Source organism: Giraffa tippelskirchi, chromosome X (genome assembly GCF_054371585.1).
Source record: "Giraffa tippelskirchi isolate mGirTip1 chromosome X, T2T-mGirTip1v1.2.pri, whole genome shotgun sequence".
NCBI lineage: Eukaryota > Metazoa > Chordata > Mammalia > Artiodactyla > Giraffidae > Giraffa > Giraffa tippelskirchi.
Window position 1 is genome coordinate 60,687,283 of NC_137289.1, and position 27,244 is coordinate 60,714,526.

Genomic DNA, 27,244 nt, shown 5'->3' on the forward strand with positions numbered 1-27,244 from the left:
TCCTCTAGCTTTGTTCGTAGTGATGCTTCCTAGGGCCCACTTGACTTTGCATTCCAGGATGTCTGGCTCTAGGTGAGTGATCACACCATTGTGGTTATCTGGGTCATGAAGATAGTTCTTCTGTGTATTCTTGCCACCTCTTCTTAACATCTTCTGCTTCTGTTAGGTCCATACCATTTCTGTCCTTTATTGTGCTCATCTTTGCATGAAATGTTCCCTTGGTATCTCTTATTTTCTTGAAGAGATCTCTAGTCTTTCCCATTCTATTGTTTTCCTCTATTTCATTGCATTGTTCACTTAGGAAGGCTTTCTTATATCTCCTTGCTATTCTTTGGAACTCTGCATTCAAACGGATAGTAGTAAATGGGTAATAGTAAAAACTAGAAACAACCAGATATCCATAAAATAACCAGATATCCATAAATATGGTATATTTTAGTTATGAAATATTATGATGCTGCTAAAATAGAGGTGATACTTTATCTGTTCTTGCTGGGAGCGATACCCAAGAGATATGAAGTTTAAAAGCAAGTTCTGAGTCAATGTGTATGGTATTATTTGCATAAAAATCAATTATTACACATATGCTTGTATATGCATAGAAAATTTCTGGAAGTATGCCTGGGAAATTGTTAATCATGGTTAACATTGTTAAACATGTTGATAGTAATCTGAAATGTGGTAGGGGGAGGGAACTGACTTTTTAATTTAAACCTCAGTGTACATTAAATTTTTAAGTAATGTACATTATTTTGCAATAATAAAACCTTTAAGGAAGCCCACATTAGTAAAGCTTAGCTTTTTCATTGGTTTAGACAGCTTGATTTTCATTATTCATGCAAGTTTGGCAGAAATGAAGTTCATTTTTAGTGGTCTCAATAGTATCCAGTTTTATATAGACCCTCCTCTACATTAGAATTCTTTACTCTCATAGGGTACTGGGCCACCTTTTAGGAACTAACTCCTTTTGTTTCTTTTTTTTCCCTATTGCATCCAGATGGACAAATTTATGTTATCGTGAAACATGTTTCAAAGTAAAATTTATGGCCTATAAACATTTCAGTAGAAGGAGAATCTTCAGGATTTAAGTAAGAAAAGATTAGAGAGACAACATTGTTGGTATTTGTTGGTAACCAATTTATGATAAATTGTATTTTCTTAAAAAAGAGTTTGGCAGAACAGTTTGTTGTATGACAGAAATTTCTAAAGCAATTTCTCAGTTAGAAAATTTTTCTTGAACAGTATTAGACTATGTGACTACACACAGAATTTGATCATTTAAAATGAGTCAGTTGTTGATGGAAAACAGATTTATACTTTCTAAAAAATCTTGTACTAAGAGCCCTTTGATATATGTATACCTATGGCTGATTCATGTTGATGTATGGCAAAAGCCAACACAATAATATATATAAAGCAATTATCCTTCAATTTAAAAAGAAGAGTCCTTTGATATCAGTCCCTGTGATAAAGAAAGGATAGGCTTAGAGTAGTTGGTCTTTCCATTAATGGAAAAAAATGGGAAGTCTTAGTTCTCAAGTTAGGAGAGCCATGTGAGATCAATAGCTTGGTGCCCTAGGTATAGTCAGGATGTAACTTGCTTGGCTAAATACCTTTAGAATGGATTGTCTCCATTAGTTCCTTTCATCTTGGTTTACATTCCCTTTTTAATTCAATTTTAAGAAACTCATGTCCCTACTATGTGCCAGGTGCTATGTTAATCTCTATGGTAGATACAGTTATGAATAAGAATAGGTTCCTGTTCCAAGGAAACTCATTTGGGGGCTCCTTGCAACTAATTTATTAAAGTTTGCCTTTTTAATTTTAATGCGTATCTCATACGTACAATGCTTATTATGTTTTTGTTGGGCTTTTAAAGGCTTAAGATGTAACTGGAACACTAGTTAAGTGGTCTAATGCATCTCAGGGAAACTGTGGAAGTCACTTGGGGGATGGTCTCATGTGGAGTTGAGCATGTTCTGTGATGCTGTAGGCAAGAGAATTCCAGGCTGTGTTCCTCTGCCTCTAGTTTTCCTCTCATATGACCTGGAATTCTCCACATCTTAGAAGAGCTTTGTTTCAGCAAGATTTTCTCAAAGTTTTATAAAAGGAATCCTATGTTACATTGATCTCTTGTAGCAAAAAAGTGAAATACATGCATTTGACAGAAAAAAAAATTGGCCCTCATCCCTAAAATAGTAAGAGTAGGGCAAACCTATGCCAAGAACTACTACTCGTCCCAAACCATGTTAATGCTTCTACTAGCCATACTTAAAATCAATTTCGTTTTATAAACAACCACAACAAGCCCACGGGTAGAGGTAATTCACAAGCAAGGACAACTTTTGTGCTCTTCTAGCTTCCTTTGCTTAACATACTGCTCTTACTGTAGGACTGTGCTGTGCTTAGTCGCTCAGTCGTGTCCGATTCTTTGTGACCCCATGGACTGACTGTAGCCCTCCAGGCACATCTGTCTGTGGGGATTCTCCAGGCAAGAATACTTGAGTGGATTGCCATGCCCTCTTCCAGGGGATCTTTTCAATCCAGGGATCGAACTCAGGTCTCCCACATTGCAGGCAGATTCTTTACCATCTGAGCCACCAGGGAAGCCCAAGAATACTGGAGTGGGTAGCCTATCCCTTCTCCAGGGGAACTTCCCAACCCAGGAATTGAACCAGTGTCTCCTGCATTGCAGGTGGAGTCTTTACCAGCTGAGGTACCAAGGAAGCCCTGCTGTAGGACTATCAGTCCCTGAAAACTAACACATATGCTGTTTTTCACCAGCCTCGAACATCCTCAGCATTTCTAAATATATATCCAAGATGATTCTTATTATTTCTGACACCTTTCATATCACTTGCATTTATAGGCCTCTCTCCAGACATTTTTTGGTGACACCTGTAGCTAATTATGTTGAGAGAAACAAACACTGTCCCCTGGGAGTGACTGCAATGTCCCTTCCTTATTTGGCAGTGGTTGCTCAGCTGCAGCTTCTGCTGATAGAGAAGTTCATGTTCTGCAGCTGGTAATGTTACTTAGCTGCCTTATGAGGAGTTGCACGTGCAGTACCTCCAGGTCAGGGTCTGTTAAATAGCGTAGTTCAAGAAACTTAAAGATGGATTTGAAAATTGTACTAGGAACTTGGTTTGCTGGGGGATGTATTCAGCCTGGGGCTTCCCAGGTGGCGCTAGTGGTAAAGAACCTGCCTGCCAATGCAGGAGATGCAGGAGTCGGGGGTTCTATCCCTGAGTTGGGAAGATCCCCTGGAGGAGGGCATGGCAACCCACTCCAGTATTCTTGCCTGGAGAATCCCCATGGACAGAGGAGCCTGGCAGGCTACAGTCCATAGGGTCGCAAAGTGTCGGACACGACTGAAGTGACTTAGCAGGCACACAGGCACGCATGTAGTCAGCCTAAATCAAAATGGGTAAACCACATAAAGTGAATGTGTTTGACTGGTAACTCTGAGAGAGGAACAGTGGTAACAATTTTCTGGCTCTTGTGACTCTTACAGAGGTAACTTTGAGTTAGAGGTCTTGGCCAATGGCAACATGGTTTTTGGTAATCAAATGCATGAAGATAGGCTATTGGTTGGGAATGGTAAATGAGGGAACAGTTTCCCTGCCAAGAATTGCTTTCTCAAGACATGACTTTTCCTAAGTGTGTAAATGGGATTAAGTTAGCTATCCTCCCCAAGCCTCAGTTTCCTCTGTTGTGCAGTGCAGTTGATAAAAGTCCTTATCTTGTAAGGTCATTTTTGAGGACAGCACATAAAGGAGTAGGTTATACAGTAGAGCAACTGGAGACAGAGTTGTTTATTAGGGATCAACAAGAAAGGATCCTAATGGGAATCCTTAATGTGAAAGGAAGGGAGAGGGAAGAGAAGTAGGCAGGGCAGAAATTACAGCAATTGGAGATGTCAAATTACACCAGGGCATACAAAGCTTTGGTCAACTCTTCAGGGAAATAAGGAAAGACCATTGCCCACATGAGGGCCCCAGAGTCCCCTGTTGGTTCAAAATGGTTGGGTTTTGTCACCCTGCTTTGACCACACCCCCTGTAGCTGGTCAGCAAGGCCTTGGAGCAGTATTCAGTCGGCAAACCTCTGTGTCCACCACAGAAAAGTATCTGTCATTATAAATGCTCATCTATGTAAGTGTTATGATTTATAATAGTCCTTTAACTGTTACCTGGCCAGCCTTATCTGTGAATTTTTCCTCTTAAACACTCCATAATGGACACCGCATACTAACCAAGAAAAGGAGACTTGAGGCCTTAACATTTGTTCTTCCTTGTGCTCTTTTCATACAGCCTCTCATGCCTGTGACAATAACCAGGAAGAAAATAAAACCAGAATGTGTTTCCCTTCTCATCCCCATTTCACTTTCTTTATTATTATTAATATTATTATCATTTTCACTGCTTTTCCAAGGAAAAGTCTCCTTAAATGCCAAGCTTCTTAACCTGCCACTGAAGGATCTCTATGACCTGCCCACAGCTTACCTATGTACGTTTCGGATTTCTGTACTCCACCAAACTTCAGACGACGGACCTCACCGCTATTCCTGGCACAAGGTATGCGTGTAGGCTGTCACTTCAGTCGTGTCCGACTCTGCGACCCTATGGACTGTGGCCCGCCAGGCTCCTCTGTCCATGGCATATCCAGGCAAGAATACTGACGTGGGCTGCCATTTCCTCCTACAGGGGACCTTCCCAACCCAGAGATTGAACCCACCACACCTCTTACATCTCTAGCGTTGGCAGGCAGGCTCTTTACCACTAGCGCCACCTTGGAAGGCTGGGACAAGGTATATTCACTCCTATATTCACCCTTTCCTGATGCCATCCATCCTGCCCTCCTGGCTGCCCATTCCTCAAGGAGCAACTCAAGTGCATGTCCATTTGATCTTGTACTGGTCCTTTCCAGCTCAAAGTAATTGCTCCCTCTTTTGAATTTCTAGTTCGTATGCTCAGACCTACTCATTTATAAAGCCTTCTCATGCCTCTTTTTTTCATTGCCATTTATTGTTGTTCCATTTATAATACAATATTTATTGAGCACCTTCTATGTTCCTGTTTAAGGAACTGAGGATGTAGAAATGAACATAGACAGGTAAGTTGCTGCTCTCAAGGGGAATGTATTTCAGCGGGTGGAGAGTGACAGGTAATAAACAAAGGAATAAATGAGATAATTTCAGGTAGTGATAAGTACCATGAAAAATAGAACAGTAAATGAAGGGGTTTCTTTGGTTATTATTGTAAGCATGGAAGGCTCTAGGGCATTTCAAGCAGAGAAAAAGCAAATGTCAAGGTCCCAAGTCTCCTGTTTTTTCTTAGTGTATTGGGTCTTACTACTGAAGCATTTATAAAGAAAAACATGAAGAGTAGACCACCAAGGCAGGTGGCTATTGGAATAGCTGAACCTTACAGTGATTACTATACACATTCCTTCTTTTGTTTTACTTTATAAATCTCAGGTGGCACTAGTGGTAAAGAATCTGCCTGCCAATGCAGGAGACACCAGAAATGCAGGTTCGATCCCTGGATCAGGAAGATCCCCTGCAGTAGGAAATGTCAATCTACTCCAGTATTGTTGCCTGGGAAATCCCATGGACAGAGAAAGCTGGCAGGCACATGGGGTCCATGGGGTCCATGGGGTCGCATAGAGTCATACATGACTGAGCATGCACACAAACACACACCTAAATTGCAAAATGTTATACAAACAGATTTCCAAAACATTTCACTTCATTATCACAATCACCCTTCAAGTTTGGTAAGCTGAGTATTATTATCCCCATCTTTTATGAGGAAATTGAGTGGTCAGATGACTTGACCACAACCCTACATTTAGCTGTTGATTGGGTGTGTCTCATTTTTTTCCCCTTCACAATGGGAACTAGTCAGGGACCTTGAAGTGAAGATAACGGAAAGAAGTTGGGGGGCAGCCAGATGAGAGTTCCAATCCTGACTCTGCCTCTTATTGTGGAGTCCTGGGCAAAGTTATTTTCCCCCTTGTGCCTCAGTTTCCTTGTTTGTAAAATAGGGATAATAATACCTCATGAGCTGGTTGTGCTCAATGAAAGTGAAAATGCATGGAAATACACTGATAGAGTATTTGGCACATTAATAAATGGTTCCACCCATTGCTATCATTACAATGAATATAATAACACAATTATAGCAAACAATGGTAAAACAATAATGTTTCTTAAGATAATACTTCTCAAGGACTGTTTATTCAGTTATGCTACATATATGGCACTATTAGCTATTGAATGGTATATTCTCCCTTGTACCTAAAATGACCCCTGTGTATGACAGAGACCAACACATTGTAAAGTAATCTTCCCCCGATTAAAAAATAAAATAATAAAACAAATTCTGTGCATTATTACACAGCAGATCATTTGAATTGCAGCGAGTTTGTGAGAGTGATGCAAAGGAACCTGTAAATTTATCATGGGGTCTGGTAGCTCTTTAATTAGTGTTTGCTGTCATTATATAAGCCGTTATTTCTACATTCCTTGGTTGCCTAGCATTGTGCTGACTGCACAGGTGTTCAAATAATGTCCAGTGAGTGAATGAATAAATGAATTGAGAACACAAAGTGGCCTTGTTCGGTTGCAGCTGAAACAGAGCCAAATGAGTTAAGACTGGACTTTGTTTCTCATTGTTTTCTTGCACCCCCACTGTTATTTGAATCAACCCGAGAGGAGAAAACATGCCTTCCTTTTCCTTTGTGTCCTACTCCCACCACATTCCCATTGTCACTGTGCTTAGTTCAATTCTTCGTGCAAAGTCAACAATCAATAAATTTATGTTGAATAAATTACCAGTTCACATTATCTAGAGGCTGGTTTCTGATAGATCAAATTCCATGATACCTCAGTGACTCATACCTGTATTACTGTCATTGTTCCAGGGGGAAACTGACTCTGAGGGTTCTGGAAATTTAAAGATAGACTGCATGATGCTGGTTTAAATCTGTCATCTGGCATATAGCAGGACCTCAAAACAGGATTGTTGGAAAAATGAATACTGAATTAATGCATCCTTCACTCTTGCCACTAGATGCTTCTCTTTGTTATTGTATGTCTTAGCAGAGAAGTCCACAATATTCATTTCTTTGTTCTTCAAATGCTCAGAGCAAAGGCATTGCTTGGAGGCTCCCTTGGGCAATGGCATCCTAGTTGAATGCCATTAAGCAAGTCCCTCAACAGAAACTATTTGGCCTGTGGATCCTATGATGTTTCATTTTCCCATGACTTCTCTGCCCAAAGCAGCAAGAAACAGTATCTTCTCAGCCTTGGCTAAGTGGGCTTTTGTGCCTGTGGGTGCAGCCCCCTAGAGATTCAGCAGGGTGGGGCTCCACTTCCACTTCCAGAGACAGTAGGCCCTGAAAGTGAGCTGTGATTGAAATTAAGATTTTCCTTGAGCTAACAGTGGAACCTAGTTAACCCCATTAGGTCTGCGACTTAAGAACTATAAATAGAATTTGGGTCCCTCCAAGTAAAAAAAAAGAAAGCCATTTGTTGGCAGGATAACTATGTGTTAGTGGCCTGGGTGAGGAGGAGGCAATTCTGTTTAAGGATGTTAGGCATGATTTAAAGGGTTTTCTATTGCTTATAATAGGTTTTCATTTTTTGCTGATTGAATTTATTTACATCTGTAGCTGGTGTGCAAGCTCCTGGTTAGGAGGGGATATATGTGTACGACCTTTTTAACTTTGCAGCACTTTAATGCAAATGAAATTTCAGGGGTGGAGGAGCAAGCAAAACCAACCTAACAACAATGAAATCATCTTCTAAATATGTTTACAATCAAATATCTCTCTCAATAATTTGATTTGTAGGAAATGGCAGAGTGCAGCATTTTATACAGAAGCTTTTCAATAATTCATCCTCATCTCATTGATGTATAAGCAAGCCTTTGGCTAGGTTGGTGAGTACAATAGGTGCTCTGGCATGAGGGAAACATTCATTTGAGCCCTGAAATCAATGTACCCACTGTCTGACCCACCCATCTAATGATGCTTGTCCCAGTAACCAGAGCCTTTTCAGCCTTAGTAGGCCCCTGGTGCATGCGTGCGTGCGAGCTCCGGGTAAGTTTCCCTTTCACTGGGGGCATATGGAGATTGTGCTCTTTCCTCATTTAATTTTTTGGGTGATTTATATTTTTACAGTCCCTATTAAGCTACTCAAACGATTATACTCCTCTGCAGAAACTTCTGGAAAATTGACACTCCCCAAAGTTAGCTTTTGGGGCTACAAAGAAATGGAAAAGGACAGGAAGTGGCAATTCAGGGAGGGTCTTCTGCTAATTGAAAAGATAAGCCTCTCACAGGTTTTTAGGGTCAAATGAACTCAAATGTACAGGGGATAAATTGACCAGGAAGCATTTGAAACCCTCCAAGATTGAGCAAGCTTCAAAAGTAGTCTTTTCTTCCTAGGAACTTACACTCTTGTAGTGGCTCCTCGTGTCTGCGTGCATGCTAAGTTGCTTTAGTTGTGTCCGTCTCTTTGCGACCCTATGGACTTAACCTGCCAGGCTCCTCTGTCCATGGGATTCTCCAGGCAAGAATACTGGAGTGGATTGCCATGCCCTCCTCCAGGAGATCTTCCCAACCCAGGGATCAAACTCATGTCTCTGGTGTCTTCAGCATTGGCAGGAGGGTTTTTTATACCTCTAGCACCACTTGGGAAGCCCGTGGTGGTTCCTCACAGAGAGTCTATTAATATGGACCCTCTCTGGTTCTTGTGTGAGGATGGGGGAATCCTTATCAAGCTTATTTCTGTTTTTCATGGAGAATGGAGCAAGAGGAGGCAAGATAGAGCAGAGGCAGGAGGTGGGAAAGAAGAAAATGGCATGGTGTGCCCAGTCATCTCAATTAGAGTCCCAGAGTCTTCGCTTTGGCACTGAGAGAAGCCAGACAGTGATGACCTCCTCTGTAATAATAGACAGGAGACCTGAAGTTTGCTATTGTGCTGCTGCTGCTTAAAACTTTGTGAAGCCATTGATCTGACTTCAATGAACCATAATACTATTGATTCGGTGTCAGATCGCTGGTAGGCACTTGAGTGACAGCCTGAGTGGATGTGATGTTACATTTAAATTGTCCTTTTGTTTGCTTTCTACTTGTCAAAACCTTTTGATAGAACGAGTGCTGCCAAGTGCCCCTACAGTCCTTATTAGAGTTCAAGTGCCAAGAGCATGTGCTGCATCATTAAACAAAATGGCTGGCTCTTGGCCAAATTCTATTGGTCAAAAATGTATACTGGGTTAGCCTGATTGTCTCTGCCTAGTTCTGAGGGGCACAGGGCTGTGCCCTCTTAGCTGGAAAGCGTAGAGATAAGTCAGCCTTCACGCCCCCCACCCCATTCCTGCCATCTCAGCCACATTCTTGGCTATGCTAGGAATGAGAAAAAGTTTTACTAGGCATAAAAACCCAACAGGTTGAAAAGTACCTTGGGCCATCATAAGGAAAGTGGGGGAAGAATCAGTGAAACTAGTCTGATGCATTGTCCCAGGTTATAACTCCAAACCAGGCCTCATGTGGGCACAATATGTGAAGTGGTGCCCTAGTGAGGATGTGAAGTGAAAAAAAAATTGAGATGTGTGAATTGGTGGGGAACATTCCTTAGTGGATTTCAATCAGTCATTATTGTTATTCAGTGATTATATATTAAACACCTGCTAGATGCCAGACATGTTGCTTAGTACTAGATATATATTAGCAAACCAGAATGACATGATGCTAAAACACAGTTTGGTGGGGAGAGGAGAACTGAATGAGTCTTATGAAAAAACCTAGATGTAATGAATAAAAAATAGACACAGTGTTGTGCAGTGGGAAAGACATAGACTTTGGAGTCTGACAGATCTGCAACTGAATTTAAATGAGCTGTTGTTTGTTCTTGAATAAGTTACATTTCTCTGAGCCTTAGTTTCCTCTTCCGTAAAATGGTGACAATAATAATGTATATGGAAAAGACTTGATGTCAGAATGAAATGGGAATATGCATATAGAGGTCTGACTCAGTTCCTGACACTGGTAAGTATTTGGTGGCAGTGGGAAACAGGAGTGGAATAGTGGTAGAGGAAAGTACATAGAAGACTGTGAACAAAGGTGAGCTTTCATGGCCACTTAGGAGACTGTGGCAGTAATACAAGTGAGAAATAGTGACATCCAAGACTACAGTGATGGCAATGGGGATGGAGAGGAAGGGACATATGCTTATGTTGCAGAGGTAGAATGGATGGATGTGGTAGTGAGGGAGATGCTAACCTTCATTGTTTTGACTATGATAATTGGATGGATAATGGTTCTTTATGAATTAGGGAATAAGGGAAGGGGGGATTTAGAGTAAATTAAATATGAAATGTCAGTTAGACATCCAAGTGTGTATGAGATGTTCAGGAAGTATGTGATTGGATACATAAGTGCAGAGCTTAGTGGAGAGGTCAGTCTCACAGATCCAGATTTGGAAATTATCAGCACATAGATTGATGCTTTAGCTATGACATATTTCATGATGAGAGAATCGAGTGAGAAAAGAAGAGAGTCAAAGACAGATTCATGGGCCACGATTTGGCAGCCTCATTCCCCAATGTTCAATATACTTTCTACTTTTCCAGAGAGGGATTTATGGAGTTCTTTAAGCCTTTTGTGAAATTTTTCTTTTGTGCAACTGAATTATGAGTTTTCCATGAAATGTACAGGTAACTAGCATTTCTATTATGTCTGTACTTTTTTTTAGCAGATGGGAAGATAAAGGTATAGGGACTTATGAAATTGTCAAGGTCATCCAACAAGCACCGAACTCAGGCCTCCTTCTAGCCCACTGCCCATGTCTATTCCTTCTTATGGTCCTTTTTGAAATGGAGATGTCTAGTCCTCTGAGTCTGGATATGGCATTGTGAATAACTCATGCCCTGATCTCCTCGTCTATGATGACATGGGTTGTTATTTAGGGTTGCTTATATTGGGAGGGGAGGACAAAAGCTGGGAATGGGAGAGCTCTATTTTTCAGCATGAATTGTCACTGTAGACAGAGGAAACAAAAAGAACTCTGTGGAAGTTGATGACACTGTACAGTTGAGAAGCAAAGAAAGAGGAGTTGAAGAGAGTAGAGCTGAAAGAAAGAAATGTGTTGTTGGAGTAAAAAGACACTAAGGAAAATGCTGTTCAAAGAACCCACCGTGAGGTGAGGATCCCAGGAGGCAAGGGATTAAAGTAGAAGACGTTGTGAGTACGTGTGTGCATGACAAGAGGCTTGTTTATTTCCCCTTCAGTTTATTCAGAGTTTGTTAATGAAGGCCCAGCAGCAGGAGATATGCAGTCCATTTAGGAATGACAAGGACCGCTAGTCAAGGATTTACCCATGCTTCCCGGAGGTGAGAGCCCCCACTGCTAAATTATTTCTCAAGTGAATGCACCGGTTCAAGCAGAGATCTAGTTGTCTGGCTGGGCCAAGTCTCTGAGTTAATACTTCAGTCCATGACAGTGGAAGTAAAATCCTGAACTGGATTTCCATACTTGTGTAATGTAGACTCGGGCAAGAGCCCAGGATGAAGACTGAAGCCTCTCTTTGTTTAAAGAGGCATGTGGAATTTCAAGGAGCTTCATTTCCATGACTGAGCAGCTGAAATGTGACCCTTAATCACACTGTGAGGCTGAGTGTGCTCTGTACTGGCTGGTTTCCGAGGGGGAACTTGAACCTCTTTGGGACTTGCCTATATCAAACTCATGCCTTACCGCTCCAGTACTTTTTTCCATCTTCCCGAGTGAATCAAGAAATCTCAACTCCCAGCAACAGGAGGTTAAATACTGTTTGATGGGTCTGTTTGTTTGCTTGATTTCTCTCCTAATCTCAATGCTGGGAGCAGGTGCCTGCTTGGCAGCTCTGGAGCTCTGGACCATCTCAGAACAACTACAGCCATGAGTCTCCAACCCACAGCCTCTCCACAGGGTCTTTCTGCTTGGCAGACCTGCTATGGCCTGGTAAACAGGGCTCACTAGCTAGCATCTGCTCTCTGGAAACTAGTCTGCAAGTCTCCCTTCAGGCCCCTCACTAACCTGCTACAGACAAACAGGAGGCTTCTCCTAGGACCTATGTATGGGTAAGGGCCTTTGTTTGTAGAAAGAATCATTCCACTCCAGACCCCCAGATTCTGGAGCTCATATTCGATTCCTCAAATATCTTTTAACAATGCTTCTGTTGTTCACATGGTAAACAATTTCTTTACCATGGCTTCAATGCTGATCAGATTAACACTTAGTGGCTCTAAGTGCTAAAAATCTTATGACTTTCCCCATATGTAATTCAAAAGTGAAAATATATTATATTTTGTAAACTTTATATTTATGTAAAATAAATGTAGAAAGTCCAAAAATCTTTTGATTTTGACATAATGATCACCTTGCTTTCTGAATAGCAAATATAATATTATTCAAAATTTTTGTGGTAAATTTAAATAATCTGGCCTTGGCCCCAGGATGACTCTAAGAGACTCAGAGGAGAGGCGCTGCTTCTGCAGAGACTGCTCGAATGCTATATGCAGACGTTCCATATTTCAAACCTCAACCTCCTTCCCCAGCTCATTTTAGAGACTGTTTCAAACAAATATCTCCTTGTAAGGTGCTGCAGACAGATCCTGGTGAGCCTATGGTGGTAGTCATGGTGTAGTCGCTCAGTTGTGTCGGACTCTTGTGACCTCATAGACTGCAGCCCGCCAGGCTCCTCTGTCCGTGGGATTCTCCAGGCAAGAATACTGGAGTGGATTGTCCCGCTCTCCTCCAGGGGATCTTTCTGACCTAGGGATCGAACCCACCCCTCATGCATTTCAGGCGGATTCCTGCATTGCATGTGAGTCTATGCTCTCGCTCAAATTGGCTGTGTTTCTCTTCTGAAAGTACCAAGGAAATCTCTTCTGCATAGACCAATCTGAGTCATCTAAGCTACCTGGTTCTCTCTGAATGCTTGATTAGAAAAATCAATCTGGTTAATCAAAGAAGAGGAGGATTCTGGCATTCTTAAATCTTCAAATTTACACCTTTTCTTGAAGGTGTGGCTTGACCCCTAGCTGTTGTTTGGGAGAACTTCTACTAGAATTTTTACTTGGATGCTTAATTTTCATGTAAAACAGTTCTCGATTTCCTTTGTGTAAAGCTATTACTGAAGTGTAGGTGATTTGGGCTGAAAGAAAGGATGGATTTTCTCAGTCCTGTAGTGTGGCAGAACAATCCATCATTAAACACAAAGATGGCCCAAGGGAGCCTACTAAAGGATTAGCCCAAGGGGTATTCCTTGATTTGTTTTCTGTGTTGCTTTTTTTTTTTTTCATTTTAGTGGAGGTAGAAAGTATTGTTAATGGGAGGTACACCTTTTCCCACAGGAGCACATGGAATACCAACAGCTGACTTCATTGAACAGAGTAGAGAGATATAGAAGCCTCCAGCAGAAGGAAGCTATAACTAAGAGCATTCTATTTATTGAACTTAACCTTAAAGCTCATTGTTGATTAGCTGTAAATAATGATCAACTTATTGGTATGCTTTCATCTCTGTAGGATTCAGAGAAACTGAACAGGGCTCACTGTACTGTGTATTCAGTTTCTAAACTGTTTTAAATACCTAGGGAGCTACTTGAAGTAGCCAGAGACTGATCTCATTACCCTGGCCTTGGGTTTATATTTATGCAATGGGGACCTATGCAACAGGGGAATGTTTGGATGAATTCTTATTCTGTAAAAATACTTCAACCTATTTCACTGATTATGGCTCAGTAGGGTTATTTCTATTTAAAAGACAGACATTTTATTTTTCAAAAGTGATCTTCTCTGAAATATCTACTATTTATATTAAATAATGCAACAGATATGTTGGATTGGTTTATAGAAACCCAAACTGCAGTTTTGTAGCATGCAATCTTATGCTTATTGTCACTCTTGCAGCAAGCATCCAACCATAGACATTATTAGTGAATTTGATTTGTATTTTGGAAGGGGAAACAAATTACTTCTCCATCTTCCAAACTGGTTCTGGAATCACAAATGTGGATACATACTTCCACAAGTGCACACTATTTACCTAAAAAGAATATCTTGTCATTGTGTGATAGACATGATGGGAGAAATGATCACTAACTACTGATAAGGCATGGGAAGATTAAATGAAAGTCCCAAGTGTAGTGCCCCCTTTCCAACTAATTTCCACCTGGAAACCATGAATGTGACCTTACGGGAAATAGGTTATTTTCAGATATAATCAAGTTAAGACAAAGTCATACAGGAATAAGCTGGTTCCTAAATCCATTAGCTGACATCCTTATAAGGAGAAGGAGGTTTGGAGACACAGAGACATAGAGACCAAAGGGAAGAAGACCATGAGCTGGCAGAGGCAGAGACTGGAGTGATGCAACTATAAGACAACTGGAAGGATGGCCGACAACCACCAGAAAGTAGAAAAGAATCATGAAATAGATTCTTTTGTAGAACATTCAGAGGGAGTGTGACTAAACGGACACCTTGATCTCAAACTTCCAGCCTCCTGAACTGTGAGAGAATAAATTTCTGGTGTTTTAAGCCCCAGCCTGTGGTAATCTGTAACAACATCACTGTTGTCATTGTTTAGTCACTAAAGTGAAAGTGAAGATCGCTCAGTCGTGTTCGACTCTTTGCCACTCCATGAACTATGCAGTCCATGGAATTCTCCAGGCCAGAATCCTGGAGTGGGTAGCCTTTCCCTTCTCCAGAAGATCTTCCCAACCCAGGAATCGAACTGGGGTCTCCTGCGTTGCAGGTGGATTCTTTACCAACTGAGCTATGAGGGAAGCCCCTAAGTCGCGTCTAACTCTTTTAACACCCCATGAACTATAACCTGCCAGGCTTCTCTGTTCATGGAATTTCCCAGGCAAGAATACTGGAGTGGGTTTCCATTCCCTCCTCCAGGGGTATCTTGCCAACCTGGCATTGGCAGGCGGGTTTTTTACCCACTGGGTCACCAGGGAAGCCCGCATCCCTAGGAAGCTTAATAATCCAGGGTTGCATAGATAGTGAACAGTAGGTACATGGATGCAGTTAGGCTTTTCTGAACTCTAGACACCTCAGTGCCTCCCTGTGAGTGCCTCTTCTCCCAGTTACTCTCACTATCTTCAGTAAAAACAAGTTATGGAAATCATTATCTTTGGGATTTATGGCATCTTATGTTTTGCATGCTAAGTCTCTTCAGTCGTGTCCGACTCTGTGTGACCCTATGGACTGTAGCCTGCCAGGCTTCTCTGTTCATGGTATTTCCCAGGCAAAAATACTGGAGTGGGTTGCCATTCCCCCCTCCAGGGGATCTTCCCTCATTTTATGTTTTAGGGTGTTGTAATTATGGGGAGGTAGATAACAGACTAGAATTTTAAGAGGAGAGCAGTATAAAAATCCCACAGATGTTGTCCAGAGGCAAAACTTGCTCTATTGGGTAATCCACGTCGTGTAGAGAACGTGTTCCTCCTCTCTGGTTTCCCCCACTGAGACTGTCTCAAAACAGAGCTGTAATGAGCACTTTCTAATCTCTGCTGGTAGCCTATGATACGATTATGATAATGATGATGATAAACACTTATTAAGCACTCACAGAGTGAGGTTTTACTTGTTCAAAACTCATAAAAGACCTGGTCCCCACTGTCAGTCATAGTGTTTATCATAGTATTGGCACAGTGTGGGAGTTGGCACTTTATGGTCAGTTAATGCTTTGTGCTGATCTGCTTGGACAATGGGCCACAGTCCTTCACACTTCCAAATTTCTTTTGTGAATTCTTCTGCTGTCTCAGTGCCTGCCTCCCCTCCCCACCTCCCACCGCCATAAGCTCAGTGTGCTTGGAGACCATAAAAAAAGACAGATTCCGGAAAATTTGGAATTACCATAATCATCAAAATACTTCAAGCCCACTGTTGTCACCAACTTACTGATCACCAATTTACTGATGAGAAAACTGAGGAGTGGGCATATTAAGTGAGATTCCCAGGAGCATTGGGCTGAATGGTGCCCCTTCCTTCAAATTCATGTCTACCTGGAACCTGTGAATGTGACCTTTCTTGGAAATAGAGTGTTTACAGATATAATAAAGTTTAGATGAAGTCATACCGGATTAGGTGTGTTGCTTTGGTTGTTTTGAATTATTGGGGTTTTATAGACTTCATTGCTTCTAGATTTCCTTGTTATGGCTCATTTAAGCTAGCAGCTAAGCTAGTCCTGTTATGAGGACCAGCTGGTGATAGTCTCAGAACCACATAGAGTTGGAAAGGACCACAAGATAGCATGGTGAGCCATTTGTTTAGGGTCTCTAAGCTATCGTTGTTTCCATTTTACAGATGAAATAATTGAAGATGATTTCAGTGATCTGATAAAGTTAATATATTTAGTTAGTAGCAGATAATATCCAACATTTTTGAGTATTTTGTATGTGTCAGGCCTTGTGCTAATTATTTTATGTGCACAACCTCATTTAATTTACACAATAATCTTATGAAGTATCTAATTTTAAAAAAGAGAAAACCAAGACACAGAAAGATTAAGTAATTTGACCAGGGCAGTACTGCTAGTAAGTATCAGAATCAAGTATCTGCATATACATGGTGTGGGTACCGCTGTGACTCCAGAAAGTCTGATTCCAGACCCTATGCATTTAATCACCATGTTATATTGTTTAAAGGTCAGAGTGAGAATCAGGTCCTCTTGCCTTGGTGGTTTAGAGAAGTGGTTCCCAATAATTGTACAGGGTCTATGATTCTCTATATGTGTCAAGCATTATCTGTAGACTTAAAAACGTGATCATCTAATATTTTATTTTGCTTGGATATACTGTACATTCATTTAAAAGCATTATTGAATGAAGAGTGGCTTCTTGTCATGATTCATTTTATTAAATCAGTGACTACTAAAAGAACAATCCTCTCTTGGGGGAGTCTGAAATATTTTGATTGGAGAAGACAACCTTATATTCATAAAGAAGATTGTGAACCATGGTAGAGTAGAAAGAAAGCTTAATTTGGAGTCAGGTGGACCTGGGTTTGAGTCTTGCTTCTGTTTACTTCTTGACTGAGTGACCTTGGGCGAGTCCCTTAACTATTAACTTCAGTTTCCTCATCTGTAAAATGATATTCTATAATTTATCTCAGAATGTTGTTGGGAGCCTCAGGTGCAACATTGTATGTGAAAGTCTTTTATAAAAAACTAGAGTTCTGTAGGTATCTAAGGCAGCTATTATTATTCCTCTGTGATACTCAGTGGATCAAATTTGGTCCTGGATACTTCCTTGCATTCACTTTTCCTGTGGTCTTTCCATATATCTTTTAATTAAAACAAAAACAAAAACAAACAAACAAAAAACTTCTGTCAATATTGCAATGCTAAGGAACAGGTCAGTTTCCAAGAAAATAACATCTACCCCTGGCATGAGCTTACTCCACCTTCTAGTCATGCCTGGAATAGCATCCTTTGTGAGATGAAAATTTTAGGTGGCAGAGAGGAAAAGACGATGGCATTCCAGCTCTATTGTGGGGTTGACTTCATCCTTCCTCTTTGAGTAGGTCAAAGTTATTACATCATTTTTTTTTCTAGGCTGGGAACTAGGGTTGGAAGAGTGGAGTTCAGCTAAAGAGAAGGGGAATGATTTCTGTCTCTTCCTCCCATGTCTCTCCTTTCCTAGCTTTCTAATCTATTGGGGGGGGGGCAGCATTTATTCAAGCATAATTCCAAAAGAACAGACCAGATCCATATCTGGCCTTTCTGAGTGACATGAAAACCTTTCTCAGGTCTACTGAGTACAGATACCATTGTGAAGTGGCTAGCCAAGGGCCACTGGTGAATCCAAGGGCCCTGCTGAAGTTGTGTCTGGATGAGAGCAAGGACCTCAGTTACAGCCATGAATCTGTTTTTGTGTGACTTTGTCAGTGGTGTGACTTTCCATTTTCCCTTTGAGCCTAGTCATTTGTAACAGCCAAGATGCTCCAAGGCTCAGCATGAAAAAAGGTTTGCCTCAGCTTCTGGAGCTAGAGCTGTGCTGCCACCACCTGGACTCGAAGGGGATTTCAACAGCAATTCTTAGCTCACCCCCAAGAGCCAGTCAACTACAGACAGAATGCTCAATCTGCTCTCTTGTCTGAGAGAAAAAAATCCTTTTTTCTGGAAGTTTCTTGATTCTTTAGGAGTTGCATGATTATGGAGTGGGGTTTGGTTTCTAAACTATGGAATGTAATTTACAAGGTTGGAAGTAATGAATCTTTAAACAGGCTTCTTATACTCTTCACCAGCCACAGCTATCCATTATGATTCACGAAACAGTACATTAGTAACCTTGGTCTGACCAGTGCTAGGGCGTAATTAATTTTGTGGCCCAATTGCGCTTCCACTCTTTTTGTTAACGTCTTCTCTGAGGACATACAGGTATCAAGAGAGCCTGAGTACCTCCTTGTCAATTACACGAGGAGCCCACAGTCAGTGCTTTACAAGGCCTGGGAAGTATGGAAAGTTGATTGGCTGTCTTATCATCAACCTTTATTGAGAACCTTGTCACTTATCTCCTTGGTTCCATCTATACTGCAATTTGGGTGCCACCATAGTCCATCCTCATGACAGGCTTCAGTTGTTAGTCTTGGCAGAAGATGAACTTAAGTGCTTGATCTGCTACATTCTTTGTTGTCAAGGAGAGAGGGGAGGTTACCTTATTATTGATAAATGAAACCTAGTGCAAGATGGGGAGGTCTTATAGACAGGCCTTATAGAACTCTTTTGGCGTTCAGAGGACTCCTTTCAGTCCTCTGAACTTTGCAGTTGGTCCACATGTCAGGCCTAAAGCAATTGTGTGGGTAGTACCAAGAGAGCTATCATTTGCTGGATCCACTCTCAAAGTCAGACTTGCCTGATATTCACATGGAAGAGGTTGTATTGGTCATCTGGCTGCTTTTAGACACATTTAATTTTCATTATGTCAAGGAAGGGCTTAAAGAAAAATGTCATAGGCTTAGAACACACCATACTTTTGGTGCAGTCATGAGATCTGAAAGTGGTGGAAATTATGGGAGTACACAGGAGAGTTCCAGGATCTTCTGTCCCCAAGAGTGTGCAAAACATAGCAAAAAGTGGTTTTACAGATATACGGTCAGGATTCCCAGAATTAATCATTTTCATTTCTACCAGTAGGTCTTATATTAGCTTCTGGCTCCTGGTCTTTTCCTTAGACTGTGTAACCTTTTGACAAAGTTCTTAACTGCTTTTGCTGAAACTTTCCTGGTCTAATCGCTAGCAAATATCTTGAAGAAAATCAAGTTTGCTCAACAGGCCATCTCTTGGCATTTAGTGAATTCTTATCAATGTAGACTGCCTTAGTTGGTTTTTAGATCTCATATTAAATGTTACTTTTACAGAGAGGCCTTTCCTGACCTTCTGTTTTAAAATTAGTTTCTCCAACCTCCTGTTTGGTACACTAAGAAAACATTCTCTAGAGTCAGGCATTCATTCCTTGGCTCCGTAGCTCTGTCCACCACTAGCTATGTTACCTAAGGCAAGTTACTTGGCTTCTCTGCATCTCAGTTTCCTAGTAAAATAGGCATTATAATAGTATATACTTCATAGGGTTGTTGTGAAGATTATTTATAGTACATAAAACATTTAGAACAGTGCCTGGCTATCATCATCATCCTCACTATAATCTCAGTCCACGTTTGTGTCATTCATATCTCTCATTATAACTTTAAATTGTTGTAGGTGTTAGACTTTTTTTTAGTCTCTCTCTTCCACTATTCTGAAAGTTGTATGAGGGCAGAAACCACATTTATATTTGCTTTTTCATTCTTTTCTCTGTGCCCAGCACAAAGTAGGAGCTCAATAAATACTGGACTAGTAACTTCATGATAATTTAAGGAATATTTTAAAACAATTCAAGTATCTCTTTCCTCCAAGCTCTTATTATCATAAAATCTCTCTATAATAAGAAAATTCCCAGATCTCAATCAATGGAACACTGTATTTCAAGGAACAGTTGCTACAAACAAAAATACCAGGGCAACACATTCCAGTATTCTTTGTCAATCTCTTTCTTTTTATTATTGCCTTTACCTTTTCCAGCTATTTACAACTAGATCTACTATTGAGACCCATTTCTAGGTCCAGACCCAGAGCCTATGTCAATCATCCAAACTATAACTAAGGCTAAGTGATTGAGGGTATGGGGATTTTGAAGGTATATACAATGAAATAATTTAAATGTACTGTGAAAATTGTAAAGACTCCTTTACCCTAGCATGATGTGTATTAGCAATGTACCCTAGATGACTATGTAGCCTCCAAGTCATAGATCCTACTCACTGTACCCTCTGTCACAGTCAGATCTCTTGGAATCAACTGAAGACTCGACCTGTGCTTTTTACCTGGAATCATCTGCTGATGGATGTATCCTGTCCTCTTCTTCCCTGAAATATTCTGGGCCTTCATGAATTCCTTGGAAACAATGCCTTGGACATCCATCTACCATTGCTGATACCAGCCTTCTCTGACTTGCAATACCTCTGGTCTCAGTGCTGCCACCCATTCTTAGCCTGGATCCTGAGCTCACTGTAGTTATACTGCCTTGGTATGTGTTGTGTTGGAATTTGGCTTGTGTAAGAATCATAGAGTGCATGTGTGCTGAGTCGGTTCAGTCGTGTCAAGATTCTTTGCGACCCTATGGACTGTAGCCCCCCAGGCTCCTCTGTCCACGGGATTCTCCAGGCAGGAATACCAGATGGGGTTGCCATGCCCTCCTCCAGGGGATCTTCCCGACCCACGGATCAAACTCATGTCTCTTGTGTCTCCTGCATTGGCAGACTTGTTCTTTACCACTAGCACTAGGTGGGAAGCCCAAATGTGGGTAAACTAGAGGAAGGAAGACAAAGTCAACCTGACTTATTTTCAAGTGAACCATGAATCATTTAAATGATACTTAGTTGCTACCTCTTTCAAAAGCCTTTGATGACTCCACTGACCTCCATTATAAGGTTTCTAATTCTTCATGCTAGCAATCAAGACCCTGCACAATAGCCTCTACCTAACTTTCTAACCTCAACTCCCATTACCCCACTACATAAAATTTCGAGATCCTTGAGGGCAGAGGCTTTCTCTTCTTTACTAGTAGCCTGGCACTATATATCTGGCACATTGTGGTGCTCAGTAGATATAACAGCTAAAAATTATTGAGTTCTTTATTCTGGGCTAGGCATGTAAAACATGAACTATTTTACAGCTGTCACCTCACTTTACAAGCATCATCTCTTGTAATCCTGCCAATTTATGAAATAGATACTACACTAATTTGCCAAATGTCACCTAGCTAGGGAAATGGTACAACGAGGATTTGAATCCAGATCTGTTTATCCCCAGAGCTTGTGCCATTAATAACTACACCTTTTTACTTCAATGGTGTGTGTATAATAAATATTTGAGCCAAACTATACTCTTGTTTGGGCTTCCCTGGTGGCTCAGACATTAAAGAATCTGCCTGCTAATGCAGGAGACCCAGGTTTGAGCCCTGGGTTGGGAAGATCCCCTGGAGAAGGGAATGGCAACTGACTTCAGTATTCTTGCCTGGAGAATTCCATGGACAGAGGAGCCTTGCAGGCACATAGGGTCTCAAAGAGTTGGATATGGCTCAGCAACTAACACTTTCACTACTTTTCGTACTTCTGTTTGCCAAACACAACAAACTTACTGCAGCTTGTGTGCCTTTACAAGCACCTTTTCCCTCAACTGAAAGACTTCCCCCACAGTTTCTAGGTCTTTAGCCACTCCTTGGGACTTAGGTTATTTCAATGCTGAGTACTTATGTTTGGATACCTGATAAATGCTTCCTTGTATTTGTAGTTCTACTTTATAATACTCATAGCTAGACTCTAAGCCCTTGGAGGGGAGGATTCATATCTTACACTGTTAAGTATTCTCAGCCTTAAGCATCAAGTATAGGAACTTAGATCAACTAAGTAATATTTCCTATTGGTGACGGCTTAAATGGGGATGAAAAAAGAAATTGAAGTAAGGGTCATGATTAATTATAGTTGACAAGAGATCTATATTACATAAGGATGTATCAAAACATTAAAGTCCTTTCATGTGCAAATATTAGATACTGGGATGAGAAAGTGAAGGGACAGGGAAGAAACAGTTAGTCATCATCATAACCATCGTCCTTACAAGTAAATCTGCTTCAGAGGTTGAATTATCCTGTTATGCCTTTCTTAGACCAATTTATGTCTATCTTAGACCAATCTATGGCACCTTCCAGAAATCAGAAATTAGTTGCTTAGGTTGGACATAATTATTTTTGCATTTGTGGAGTAATTTACATTTATAAAACTGCTTTAAAATAATTATAATGTTCACAGCAGATCAAACAAGCCTGAACAGGAAACCTGGGAGGGCCTTCAAAGACTTCCTGATGACCAGGGACTGCCTATGGTAGGAAATCTTTGGTTAAACTCTATGTAGATCTCTTTTTCTCAAGAGAGGATCAGATTTCATTGATCTCCATGTTCCAAAGCTGTTCATGAACCCTGCTGTTCTGGATGTGTGACAGCTATTTATTTCTCAGGGAAAAGGGAACTAAATTAAGCATATTTATTTTACTCTCCTTGGTTAGAAAAATGTAACGCTATATTGGAACAAGTTAAGTAAGTTCACTAAGTAATATTCAGAACTATGAGTTATAAAAGAAGAGAGGCTCATGCGTGAGTCTTCTCTAATGTATAAGAAAATACGTGAAATTCGAAGTTGGGAATTTTCTTCTGACTTTGATAGGTGACTACCTCTGCTGGGGTTTTAACCTGGTGATTTCACAAACTATGAGATCAAGTATGTCACTCCATTAAAAAATACACACACACACACACATATATATATATATTATATATATTTTAAAAATATATATAAATACATGTAAAGTCATGTCATTATATATAATTCTCTTTACATTCTATTCTCTTTACATTAGGAAAAAAGGTCTGTGGAAGACATCTCCATATACATTAACACTGAACAGAGAGACTATCTAAAATTTTCTTCCCGCAGATAGCCCTGATCTCTGCTATGGAGCATGGGATTTGATTACCTTGCTAGTGCTCACTTACATTGCATGACTAACAAAATTATTAATAGCTATAAAACTATCCAAGTCTTTAAAGATGCAGTTGCTAGGCTTCTCTCAATGGTCTCTCGCAGCAGCAAATTCTAAGCTGATAAGAAGTTGCACGCCGATTTTAATTTTAAATGTATTTTCCATTAATTTAATTGAACCCATTCTTGCTTTTCTGTAATGGCACCAAGAATCAGAAGGGCATTCCTGTCTCTCCCACCACACCTCCATGGTTGGAAGAAATCAGACCTGGATTTTCTCACTTGTCATCTTCACGCTGAGCCTGTCTTTTTCACTTTACGGTTTCTTTTTGAATGACCCTGCTCTTGACCCAGGGCATGCAATCTGAGAGTTGTATGGGGGTGGAGTGTGGGGAGGATGTTCTGGAGCTCAGCAGGTGGATCCCAGGAGTACAATGACTTACCAGCCCCCTTGTGATTGTTGCCAAAACGCCTTCCTGTTTTCAAAAGTGTTTTGCCCCCTGCTCTTTTGTTTTGCTGTGCTAGGAGACTGCAGTTCTGGTTTTGCTAGGGACCAAAATCTGCTGTTTCAAGGAAATGCAGCTGTTTGCTTTGGTGGGTGACTTGAGAGAGGGAATGTTTCCACCCTCCCTCCCCAAACTCCTTGTTACCCCACCCCAACTTGAACTCCACTGGCTGGCTCATCATCTTACAAAGCATTGATTTTAGAAACTCACTATTTGCTCTTGATTGTTTGGCTGCGGTTGCAGCAAAGTCATTGATAGATCTCATTTTGAGCTATCATCCTGTCCACTCTTTTTGGTCAGCCTTCCAGAACTGATTGCCTCTTTTCCCAAATGAAACTGCACAACCAGACAGCGAGGCTTTCTCAAATTCCACTGTTTGCTAGGGCAGAGAACACGCAGAGCTGCCTGGGCCTCAAGCTAGGCCAGCTCCCCTCCAAGACTGTTAGTTCTCTTACCAGCCTGTCATTAGGCACAAGACTTAATTTGATCACTGCTGCCTAGGCAGCTATCCCTAAGTGGATACTTCCTGGTACTGATGTCACTGCATTTTGTGATCTTTGCTGAAAAGGACCAGCCCAGCTCAGTCCAGCTGATGTCTTCTGTGATACAGGACACCATCTTTCTCTACCCCTCCCAGCTTTTGGAAGAAAAGTCATTGGTTCTCTCTCACCGTCCTGGACCCAGCTGCAGGCAATAGACACAAATTAATACGCGTCCCCTCCCCAAGCCCAGTGCACCAGTATGCAAACTCTTGGACCCCATATGGGGATGCTTTCCAGGCTGGTAAGCCATTGTTTTCTTCTCATTCCAAAAAGGTGAATAATTTCTCTGTTGCTAAAATGATTTTTCTGTCACTTCTGCTCTATCTGTCCCCTTTGTGGTACTCTCTCTGCTTCCTACTGGGATCTCCATCTTTCAGTTTACTCTCCACTGCCCCAGGGCTTGTCAACCTGAACAGATATTGTGCATTGCGCTGTTAGTGGAATATGTGACATGCTTTTGGTACTTACATTGCTAGCCCAGGTAATGTAACTGCAGTTGTCAAACCAGTAGTTCTTCATGTTTATTAGTTGTCTTTCTTTCCTTCTTAAGTTGACATTAAACCAACTAGTAAGTTTCCTAGTTCAGTGACAAATTAGTCAGTGGAGCAGCTGGAACTCTCAGGGAGCTACACAAGGCTTCTTCTGATTTCTGGGAGAAGTTTTGGAGGAACCAAGAACAACCCCAGGCTCAGCCTGGTCACCTAGGACTAAAGAATGTACAGCAGGTCAGGGTCTTCACTGAAATAATCTTTTGCCCAAGATAACTAGAGAAACCCAGGAAGCTGGCTCATCAGATTTTTTGTACTCCTCTTTTTACCAGCTCTTTGGCTATTACTGTTTATTTGAACTTAAGGCAAAAGGGTTTTTCTAGCATGGAGTTCACACCTCTACCCCAGCTCCATCACCATCTATCTCCAAGTCTTGAAAGATCCCATCTGTTTTTTTTTTTTTCCAGTCCTGTGGACATCTCCAAAAAGAACCCAGCTTTCTATAAAACCAGGCAACCAGATAGATTATTTTTTTTTAGTTTGGAAAGCTGGTCTTCAAAACCTATCCTGTAAGGCTGATAGTTTTGTCAGGGGTCCTTCAGTGATATTTCTGCTTCTTTTCATGCTCCACTTGACACATTCGAGAAATAGCAGAAGAGCTTTTGAGAGAAGTCTAGGCTGTGAGTCAAAAGCCAAGCCTGCATCTGGAGCTTTAATCTATGGAGTTACACATGGTATAGGGGTTCCTAGGATCTATCTACTAGGTTGTAGTACTAAAATGTGGGAGTAGCAGTGGAAAAAATGGTTTGGCCTAACAGAAAGCATCCCCAGTCTGTACATTTTCAATTATCTCCTCTTTTTTAGCATTCAGTTCATATTTCAGTTGGTTTTGAGGTCTCTTACTTAGTGAATTTTTTTCCCCAAGTTGTCAAGAAAGTACTTCCTCTGGTGGTAGTGGGAATGTGGAATATCATTCTCACCCTCCTCCTTGGGATGAGAGAATCAGTGGTGGGAAGGCTAGGCATGATCTGATCAGAATGCCTTTGAAGGGAGACCTTTCTGTTTTCAAAAGTGCTAGTGGTGGGGAACAATAACAGTTGGTATGAGTTTGCACCTAGAAAAATAGCGTTTGGGATCCACTTGGAGAGAATTCACATGAAAAGTTTCAGCAATAATGCTGTGAGCCCAAATGGTGCTGTCAAAACATCACAGGTAGTCACTGCAGGATAGTACAGAAGGTGTTAGAGAGCTGTGTCATTTATTGAAATGTATCGGCTGATTTAGCTTTTGCTAATTAAATGGTCCCCACGATGTGTGTTTATGTAGGGACCAGTTGTGAGTTTTCTAGCAGCAGGAGTTTGGCCCTGTAGGAAGTGCCATTCCTAATGAGAGGGGATAAGCATGGAAGGGACTTGGGCGTAATCTGTTCAGTTATGCTGGCCTCATCAAAATAGGAAGACTTGGAGTGATTAATAGATTTCTGTCTCTTTTTCACTACTGTCCCCTACCTCTCTTGTGTTTCTTGGAAAAGGCAAGCATCAGGGTCATGATGAACAATTTTAGCACTTAAAGAACACTTTCTCTTTCTGCTCTTTGTTTTTCCTGCTACAACTCCCTGGCTGTCACTATTACCCTTTGTCACACAAAAAAAGTGGGGATTGGGAGGAAGAGAGAGGAAAAAGTACAAGGAATTCAAAGACTTTTCTTGGCCCCCTTCTCTTGTCTTCCTGGTATTTCAGAAGAGTCATAAACAGCATCCAGGATGGTGGAAATGCACCCCACCCATGTCCAGTAGGCATACATCCCTTGCTGCTCCTCTTAAGGCCTTTCCTTATGATGCCTGGGAGTGTGTGTGTCTGTTTACATGTGTGTGTGTGTGTGTGTGGTGGGTGGTGGTTCGCTAGAAGGTGACAATCACTTTGGGCAGAAGGGACAGAATTTCAGGAAGCTGTAGCTAGCTGTATGTGATTCTATCGCTCATAGAATTACACACTGCTTTTAAAATTAATCAACTGAATTTAAAACATCACAAGGGCAAGACCATCTTAAGGGAAAAAAAAGTTCTCAGTCCCTAACACAATGCTGGGCACACAGCCAACACTAGTTGATTTCACAAGGGAAGTGGTTGAGTTTTGTGTAATGAGGTCATCTTAGAAAATCGTTGAACTGCTCTGCAAGTCTACTTCCACATCTGCAAAGTCGTTTTACCTCCCAGGGCTATTGTCAAGATGAAATAAGACAATGACTTTATCAAGGACACTTTGCAGTTTTGTGCTGTTAACTCCATTTTCATTCTTTCATTCTCTCTATTCTAGGCATTGTAACCTAAGTAAGAAGATTAGATGTTCAGGCTGGAAAAGTTTGATTTTAGTAATTTTTTTAAATCAAGTTTTTCTTTCTAAGAGAACCTCATCAGGTCAAATTGGTTGAGTAGAATGGGATACCCATGAGATGCAACAAAAGCCAAGCTAGAGGATGATCCAGTTTTCTGCAGCAGGGGCATTGGGAGATAGAGGGAAGAGAGTGAGAATGAAGTTATTTGAAGGCTGATCTCTTTGGAGCTTGAAGCAAACATTT